The sequence below is a fragment of the Nelumbo lutea genome, chromosome 1, assembly GCF_056320005.1.
Source record: "Nelumbo lutea isolate HS-2025 chromosome 1, American lotus-T2T, whole genome shotgun sequence".
In the NCBI taxonomy this organism is placed as follows: domain Eukaryota; kingdom Viridiplantae; phylum Streptophyta; class Magnoliopsida; order Proteales; family Nelumbonaceae; genus Nelumbo; species Nelumbo lutea.
In genome coordinates this window covers 37,214,552-37,224,565 of record NC_142684.1, presented here as the reverse complement: position 1 = coordinate 37,224,565, position 10,014 = coordinate 37,214,552, and the positions used below count along the sequence as shown (strand labels likewise).

Sequence of the window (10,014 nt, the reverse complement as noted above, 5' to 3'; positions counted from 1 at the left end):
TTGTACACTCTTGGGGTGTGAACACCTGCGTTGCAATGAGCAATTTTGCATGGATTTCGTATCAGGTATACATCTCCCTAATCTTGGTTTCAGATTTACTCCAGTTTGGTTACAAGAACGATCATTGAAGATGCAGTTTTCTAAATTGGGAATATGATTCCCAGATGAGAGTAAAGAAATTTTTGAAATTTCACCCAACCTTCCTTTAGGGTTCGGCCATCCATATGATAGATCTCTCATCCCGTCACAATTGGCTTCATTGACTTATTTAGGTCAATTGTCTTTATTTATTTAATTCAATTAATTAATTTTATTTCTTAATTATCTTAGTTAGTGTAACTTATTTAATTTACTTAATTACTTAATTAAATACTTTTGTGAGTAGGGAGGTAAGGCTGCGTATGGGGGCCTCCTTGAAGGACAAAGGAGAGTCGGGAGTGGGAGGTAGGCTAAAGGCTAAGGCAAACGAAGTGATAGAATGATTTTCTTGTTATGAGTTGGGCCCCTATTTATAGGGAGTGATCCCGAGGTCCCGAAAGGAAGGAGCCAAAAGTGTTTGATTCTCATTAGGGAAGGGAATCTTGGATTCAATGTCAGTTGTCAAGGACACTACTAGGGAATCACCACATGTCTTATGAGATATCTCAACGATGAGCTTTCCTTTTGTCTCAGGATTCTCATAATCCACATGTGCTACTTCCTTTCACGAGTCTCTTAGACTGACGTGGCACGAATGACATCATTACTTATCCCACATGTCCTCTTTAAGCCTACGAGGCATCAGGCATCCCATTACATGCGTTATTAGTGAGGCACATGTTTCTTTTGCTTGTTTTTGACCTACGATGAACTTACACCCATCGCGATTATGCGATGGGCTTAAGCTAATCACAAGTCCATGCAGGTCCTGAGCTCATCGCAACTCATTTTGGGTCATGAGCTCACCACATGTCTACGCGGGTTCCGAGCTCATCGCAAATGTTCGATGAGTTATAGACTCATCGCAGGCATTTGTGTAGTATTGGTTTGGCACCTTCTGTGCTCTGATGGTCTATGTGACCATCATATACCTACATTATCCCCCTGCTTATTGGTAAGTAGGAGCTTACCGATAAGCATTTTTTTTGTTCGGTTCGCTTTGGAGGTCTATAACAAAGTGATGACAATGGGAGATTATAGGTGTTGTGGCACCTCGATTCTTTGCATTCAAAATGTTGGGTCTGGTGACCATTCTCATTCTTTATTGGGATGCACGGTGGACTCTGTGCGTAATGAATTTTTAATTTGGGTGGGTTATTAACCCCTACTTATCGATAAGCATTCTTGCATTCGACTTAGTGGTGTTATTTGCATAGTGAACTTTGTTTTAAGTTAACGTTTCACTCTCTCTGTAATGCAGCCTCCCAGTCTTTTTGACAGGTTGCTTTCTATCGAGAGGTAGCTCTGTGCTGAATTGATTGGCGAAGTTCATCTAAGTTTCCAGCCCCCCATGGTTAAGGGAAGTCTATTGATTTTGATTCTAGCCCCCTGTTTTGCAATAGGAGAATGCTTTGCCAAAGACAATTGAAACAGTGGTTTTGATTCTCAGCCCCATGTCATTGGCAAAGAATTGGCTATCATAAAATACATTGATTGATTCAGTTTTTTGTGTGGGGCTCTTCTCGGCCTCCATTTGTGTTGAAGGGTATGCGTAGTGTGTTGCAATCAGGTTTTTATGGTGATTCATTGAGGGATGAAGTGTCTTCTTACATTCACATGTTAGGTGAATGTGGTATTCATCATGTCTCTCGCATAACCGTCGTCTCACATTAATGCGTTGTGGACGTGCATGTGACTCGGGGATTAGGTGTGCCCTTTTCTCGGTGGCAGTTTGTTAACGTGGTGGTCATTTTAAATTAATGTTCTGATTGTCCCGCCAATTTTTGGGCTATGTTTGTAATTTACCTTGTCCTCCTTTTCGGTTGAGTGACAACGGGGAGTTTTAATAATTTTCTTTCATCTTCCACGACGCCATTTGAAATTCCAAACTCGTGCAAAGGTAGGGGATGTCCGAGAACTGTTTGTGCCTTTTGTTTGCCTTCTTTATTTGAGTCAATTGTGTTCTCTTTTCGACTGCATTTATCATCCTGATCGGCTTCTCCGGTAGTTCAATTATGATGGAATGGGCTCACAGTTCTTAAGATCTCTAGGCGAGACGTGTTCTGGAGTCGTAACAATCTCGCATTCCCGGGTGACTCGTGGTTCCCTCTCACAGGTATCAGGTGGGTCGAGCAGTGTAGGTCCTTGCACTTATCATATATTTTCTCATTGTTCAACGGGATTCAAATTTCTATACCTGCAAATCCCCGTCCCTATCAAGTTATGGCCCCTCCTCCGGGCCATGTAGTGGAGCAGAGGCAAGAAGAGGACCCTTCCCAACCAAGTTCCTCACCAGTGATGGCGGAGGAGCACGAATTTATGGGTGTTGTTTGTAAGGTAATCGTCTTGCTGTCGAGGAGGGTGAAGGCAGCCGACCTCCTACACCTAAGAGATCTAGGACAGTGAGGGTGCCCCGTTCTTTCCGGCAGTCGGTACCAGGGGAGGTTCGTGAAACCAGGTCCAATTTGTGTGGTCTCCATTCTTTCTGGCTGTCGATGAGGGTGAAGGCAGCCGACCGCCTACACCTAAGAGGTCTAAGACAACGAGGGTGCCTCGTTCTTTATGGCTGTCGGTACCAGGAGAGGTTCATGAAACTGGGTCTAATGTTGTGTTGTCAAGGGCTGAGGAGCACTCAATTAGGGGTTCTGCACGGGAGCATCCTGAGAAGGTTATACAGGATCCTCCAGCCCCAGCTCATGAGGCAAGGGAGGTAGATGACATGGAATTGATGCAATCTGCAATGCCAGTTCCTCCAAATAAAGTAGTTGTTGTTCCCACTGCTGGTAGGTAGGTAAAGAAGATGGCTCCCAGCCCTCATAGAAGGGAGTTTGAGAGAGATGGACTGGTAAGTTTGAATGATTTTTACGATGTCTTTGAATTATTGTTTCGGTTGCTATTTTGTGCTGACTTGTATTATTTTTAAAATCGTTTGTATTGAAGCGGGTGGAGGTCAGTGAGACTCATCCCGAGGTTGAAATTCCACAAGTCCTATCAGGGGGCATTTTGGGAAAATGGGTATGTGTGGTTAAGATGTTTATTCAATTCTCCAGTATACTTTATTTTCTTATATTAATCGAAGCTTGTTTGTTTCATCGCAGGGAGTTCGCGACGTCAATCTTTCTGATGTAGCAATTTTGCCTGTTATTAGGCGTTTAGTTCGAGAGTTGAAGGTCTTTGCATCCCTCCGTCGAGGGGTGGAAGGCACCTGAGGAGCGTCCCGTTGACTTGGGAGATGCGAAGGTTAATGGAAAGGGTGATGTTGGTGACTCTGTATCTGTCAACCCTTTGCAAGAGCAAGAAACTCTTGTGGGCCTACAGGAGCGGAGCAGTCCCCCAGTAGTTCAGTGGGTCATATTAAGGGCAGCCAAGAGGGTCAGCTAGTAGTTACAATGCTATAGCATCCCTCTAGGAGTCCAGTGGGCGCAACTGGTTTCCCCTAGGAGCTAGACGTTGTATCAAGGCAACCCATTGGGGAAGAGCATGAGCATAGGGATGCTGTCATTTTACCCGCTGCGTAAGGACCTGTGAATCATTTTTTGCTCTTGGCTTCACGAGGGAAAATATCGAGGAGAGAGTGGTTCTTCTAGCCCATGTTTTCTGGAAAACTGGTTACAAGGAGTCTCAGCCCCAAACTACTCAAGCATCAAGAGAAATCCGCCAGCACCTCAAGGTTGTAGAATTGAGTCTTGCAAAGGCCACGGAAAATTTTGACGCCTTGCTTGATGAGTGTGATTGCCAACAAAAGGTAGTATTGCAATATGAGGCAGAGTGAAAGGAGCTTGTAAATATTGAATCACAAAGGGGAATGCAACGCTAGTAGGCTTATTAGGGGTGATGTTGATGGGTCTATCAGGCTGAATGCAACGCTAGTAGGCTTATTAGGCTGAGTGTGCTGCCAGTAAGTTGTTTAGGCCCTGTGTTCCTTTAGATAATTTGGGCTCACATTTAATGGTGGCAGAGCCTATCAATTCACTTTGTGTGTGACACTGAGATGTTTTGTCTTTGCGAGGAGTAAAGCATGCACCATTAGTGTGATGTGTAGTATCTTTAGGGCATTGGCTAGGTGTCTATGACCAATCCATAATCATTTGTTTAACTGTAGTAGTAAGTTGTGCACAAGCGCTATCTTGTAGCGAGTTGTTTCTTAGGGTATTGTCACTTTGCTATAGATAGATTGCTACTTTGGCATCGCAAGTAGCTTAGTTTATCATCGCAATTGCGAGTATTGCCCTCATAATCAGGTCACTTTCATTACTTGACGAATACTTATTTTGTGTACATACAATGTTTCCAATGTAACACTGAGATGTCTCATCACATATGAGGTTCTTTTTTGACTATTGTGAGTTGCTTTGTTTATGTCATCGCACTTTGGAATACTAAGTATTTGTGGTATTCCATCTCCCTTGTATTTGTCGGGGGAATTCTTTTGCCAAGGTCCGTTAGTATGGCTGAAATTGTCAAAGTCTTGTTGGTCTTTCCAGGATATGTCATTGCACATGATTATGCTAAGTGCCGAGTCTGATTGTCGTGCCTATTGTTATCATGGATTTTCTGTTTACCAATGTCTTCTATCACCCTCAGGATTTCCGATAGGGCTGATTCACCCCCCCCCATCAATGCAGATTAGCCATATTATTATTTGTGCTAATTTCTCTTTAATTTATTGCTATCATTTTTATTCTCTTTGCCTGATTTAACTTGGTATCAGAGCCATGTCAACAGAGACAGTCACACATGGAAGCAGCCCAGCAGCCTCCAACAATATCTCGTCCACGAGTAGTGCACTCCCTTCAATCCAGAATGTGACTCATTACCTTCCTATCAAACTTGGAAGTGACAATTACCTGCTATGGTGTGCCCAGTTCCTTCCCATCCTTCAGCACCACCACCAATTGGAGCTTGTAAAAGGGAAGAAGAAGCCACCGCCTGAAGTGATACCCAACCTAAACGGTACAGGAATGATAATAAACATCGAATTCAAAAAATGGATTGATATTGACCAACTGGTGTTGACTTGGCTGATTTCCTCTCTCACTAAAGGAGTTATGGTGCAAGTGGTAGGTATGTCGACATCATCAGAGGTATGGAGTTCCCTAGCTTACAATTATTCCACCCACTCCCGATCTAGGGTACTACAGTTGCGCAGACAACTGCAAAATCTTAAAAAGGGTTCTCTCTCTATTTCTGCATACGTACAATGTGCAAAGTCTATTGCTGACAGTCTGTCTACAATATCTGAACCTGTTCTCAAATTAGAACTAGTACTTTATATTTTGTCTAGACTAGGGAGTGGGTATGAGTCAATGGTTACAGCACTAACAAATCAACCAGATGCAGTAGATCTGAGCATTGCTGATATTATGGGAGCACTTCTAAACCACGAAAGATGGCTTGAGAACCTAGCTCTTGCGTCAGATCCTCAAAGTGTGAATCTTGCAGGCATTCCTCCTAAGAAAAATAATTTTCAGAAGCCCCCATAATAGTTCTCACCAAACTTCAACAATAACAGAGGTAAGGGGCGTGGTTGTGGCTCCTCACAGTATAATCATCAATCCCTCCAAAATCAGACACAACAATTTTCTGGTGGACGTGTAGGTAAAAATAATCACTTGTCAAATCTATAATAAATTTTGGCACAGTGCCTTATAGTGTAGAAAGGCGAAATATGCAAATGGATTTTCTAATAACACCTGCAATGATCCTTCTGCATTTCATGGAGGGGTGAATACCCCTGAGAACCATTATGAAATTAATTTTGATCCCAACTGGTATTCGGACTCTGGAGCTATTCATCTTATGACTCCCGATCTAGACAATCTGCAGAATCGCACTGAGTATACTGGATCAGATCAAGTGAAGGTCGGTAATGGTCAAGGTTTGAATATTCATCATAGAGGATCTTCTTCCATGATTTTTAATAAGCATGCTTTCTCTTTGATAGATATTTGTCATGTTCCCTCCATTTGCAAGAATCTATTATTTATCGGTCGATTTACCAGGATAATAATTTATTTTTTGAATTTCACCATGATTGTTGCTATGTGAAGGACTATAAGGGGAGAATCCTACTTCGAGGAACCAGTAGAGACGGCCTATAAAGCTTTCCTGTGTCAGCCACTATCTCTCACCTGCTCATCTTGGCGAACACACCTCTCTTCATGGTTGGCATCTTCATCTTGGTCATGTAGCTATGCGTAAGGTATGGCAAGTTGTTTCACAATTTGGTCTTCTATTTATTCGTTCTAGTGTTAATGAGTCTATTTGTGAGTCCTATCAAATGGGCAAGAGTCATAGAATGCCCTTGAAGTCGTATGTTTCTTAATCTAAGCGTCCATTAGATTTAATATTTTCATATGTATGGGGACCTGCTCCCGTTAAGTCAAATAATGGATTTTCATATTATGTTTTATTTCTAGATGAATTTTCAAAATTTTCTTGGGTGTATCCTATTGTTCAAAAATCAGATGTGTGTGATGTTTTTATTAAATTTAAGAGACATGTAGAAGTTTTATTCAATACCAAAATCAATGTATTTCAATCAGATTGGGGTGGAAAGTATTGCCCTCTCTCTCGGTACTTGGACTCCCAAGGAGTAACACACCGTTTGGCGTGCCCTCATACACATGAACATAATGAATCAGCAGAATAGAAGTGCAGACATGTGGTCAAATCTTCCTTGTCTCTACTGGCCTCCTCCATGCTCCCCTTCTCCTTCTAGGCTGATGCAGTAGAAACATTTACTAGAATCTATAGCACCTATTTCTCAACTAGTATGCACTCAGTCAATGTGTACCCGATCAATGAGCGGGACCCTCCCCCGGTCTCAACTTGTGGCAAGGTATCCCATCCCTTCTGCTCTTGTCTCTCTCCTCTAATTTCTGGTATTTGTATCCCCCCTAGTCTTTGCATGAAATATGAGGCAAAAGGGGTGATGTTGATGGGTCTATAAGGCTGAATGCAACGCTAGTAGGTTTATTAGGCTGAGTGTGCTGCCAGTAAGTTGTTTAGGCCCTGTGTTCCTTTAGATAATTTGGGCTCACATTTAATGGTGGCAGAGCCTATCAATTCACTTTGTGTGTGACACTGAAATGTTTTGTCTTTGCGAGGAGTAAACCATGCACCATTAGTGTGATGTGTAGTATCTTTAGGGCATTGGCTAGGTGTCTATGACCAATCCATAATCATTTGTTTAACTGTAGTAGTAAGTTGTGCACAAGCGCTACCTTGTAGCGAGTTGTTTCTTAGGGTATTGTCACTTTGCTATAGATAGATTGCTACTTTGGCATCACAAGTAGCTTAGTTTATCATCGCAATTGCGAGTATTGCCCTCATAATCAGGTCACTTTCATTACTTGACGAATACTTATTTTGTGTACATACAATGTTTCCAATGTAACACTGAGATGTCTCATAACATATGAGGTTCTTTTTTGACTATTGTGAGTTGCTTTGTTTATGTCATCGCACTTTGGAATACTAAGTATTTGTGGTATTCCATCTCCCTTGTATTTGTCAGGGGAATTCTTTTGCCAAGGTCCGTTAGTATGGCTGAGATTGTCAAAGTCTTGTTGGTCTTTCCAGGATATGTCATTGCACATGATTATGCTAAGTGCTGAGTCTGATTGTCGTGCCTATTGTTATCATGGATTTTCTGTTTACCAATGTCTTCCATCACCCTCATGATTTCCAAGGTCTTGTGGTTTGACAAGATATTTAATTGCATTTGACACAGATAAGTGTCATTGTGTTTAATAAGGTTAAGTGTCATTACACCTAGTGTCTGCCAAATTCCTCCTGGAACTGCCAAGGTAACTCATTGCATTTAATAATGTTATGTGCTTTGGATTGTTATTGCTTCTAGGGTTTCTAGGGTATATGCCATCGCACTTGGGGTTGCCAAGGCCTTCCCAGGGTTGCAAGGGAATATCTCATCGCGCCAGGGGTTGCCAAGGTATAAGAGATCATGCCTGGGGTTGCCAGGGTATACGTCATCGTGCCTAGGGTTGCCAAGGTATAAGAGATCATGCTTGGGGTTGCCAGGGTATACGTCATCGTGCCTAGGGTTGCCAAGGTATAAGAGATCATGCATGGGGTTTCTAGGGTATAAGAGATCGCACCTAGGTTACCAAGGCCTTCCTAGGGTTGTCAAGATATAAGAGATCATGCCTAAGGTTGCCAGGGTATGTGAGTTCGCGCCAAGGCCTTCCTAGGGTTTCTAGGAAGGTGAATGGCCCTATCATGACTAGTAACTCTATGGACCCCTCTGTAACGGATGCATTGTCGTTGAAGTTTTTGACCTCCAGAGGCAATCCTTTAACTATCTCCTTCTAAATATTCATCAACTTTGGGGTGCCAGCGGAGATCAAAATTGCAAAACTACCCTGGTTGATCATAGATCGCCTCATCTCATAACCCCCAATCTTCGTTGTAATGTATAGGGCCTAGTTGGGGTGGGGCTCGGTGGCCAGCATGTCATCTTAAGTGAACTCCATGTGCGACTAGACCGATGGGGCTCCAACGGTCTTCTGAACATTTCTGTGAACACCCTGATGGCAAGCCTCCTTGTCAAGGTGTTGGCCCCCTATTTACTGAAGAATTAATGCAACTCCGCACTCTACTCAAACCTCTAGATTAGCATGTTTGGGGGATCCTGGCCTAGCACTCCGACCACATTGATACTCCCTCCCTGTGTGTTTGTAGGGAGGGGGTTCGTGTCTACCTAGGCCGGCTTCCTCTTAACAAAGTTGTCAAGTTTCACTTTCTACACAAACAATTGTTAGAGCGTCAAATAGTCCATTAGGTCGTGGTGCGATGATTGGTGAAAATTGCACCACCTCCCTCTATACCTCTCCTTCTCTGGGTCAAATCCTGGTGGTGGTGGTGGCAAAATGATGACACGGTCTTCCACTAACTTGTTCATTATCATAATTGCTTCCTCTTTGATACAAGCAAAAGAAGGAGGGGTGGTGGCAACATATTGTTCCTTCTGTTCTGGTGAACATCGTGATAGTAGGGCCCTTACCTTGGCCCTCCAGTGTTCAGAGGCTTTCTGTCAATGAAATAAGCCTCATTGTTTCCATATTGCGCTGAAGTCGATGTAAATTGGGCCGTAGTACTCTTGATAGTGTGTGTCGTCCTCTCTACACACTTCCATAGCGGACTGAAGGTCTCAACCTCTATGTTTTTAATGCCTATCATGTAGGCGAGCTACATGCCTTGCACACACTACTCAACAAACTCTTCTCAATAACATGTTCATCGAAGACTGAATGGGTCAACTTTTGGAACCAAATCACATAGACTAAGAGGTCCTCACCTACACATTGTTCTGTATTGTGCAAATCTGCCATCGTCAGCCTCCGCTCCAATGTGAACCATTTTGACAAAAACCTCTTTGCTAGCTCTACCTGTGAGTCTATGCTACCCGTGGTCAAATTGACGAACCAAGTGTAGCCCGGTCTGGTCAACGACTTGGAGAACTCCCCGACTTTCAGATCTCCATCCAGAGTAAATGATCCTAGCACATCCTTGAACTTATTCACACTTTCTTGCAGGCTTCCTTTCTTTTCGTCATACTGTGGCCACTGCTGAGGAGAGACGTAACTAGTGGAATAAGGTTTGTACAGGACTCAGTCAGAGTAAGGCGTCTAAAGAACGAGCAATGCCTAGGCACTATTTTGGATTTCCACCATCAAACCTTGAACATATTCTTTCAATTCATCGCGGCTGAGTGGCTCTTCTGTCACCGGGTTGGTCTGTGGAGTGTCTTGTGGCTGTTTGACAATGGGGAGGTTGCTTTGTGCGAGTGTAGGGCTGGCTCTAGTAGGCTGCTTAGGGATGGTAGGGTTCTAATTAGCAGACTGGTGACTGGCA

At 43.1% G+C, this 10,014-nt stretch overlaps 1 long non-coding RNA gene across 1 annotated transcript; it reads left to right on the top strand.

The window, feature by feature from the left end:
- The first annotated feature begins 2,013 nt into the window (after positions 1–2,013).
- On the top strand, positions 2,014–4,458 carry LOC148874298 (uncharacterized). Its single transcript, XR_016105322.1, has 3 exons — positions 2,014–2,983; positions 3,079–3,153; positions 3,237–4,458. It is a non-coding gene; the product is annotated as an uncharacterized LOC148874298 (long non-coding RNA).
- The last annotated feature ends 5,556 nt before the right edge of the window (positions 4,459–10,014 follow it).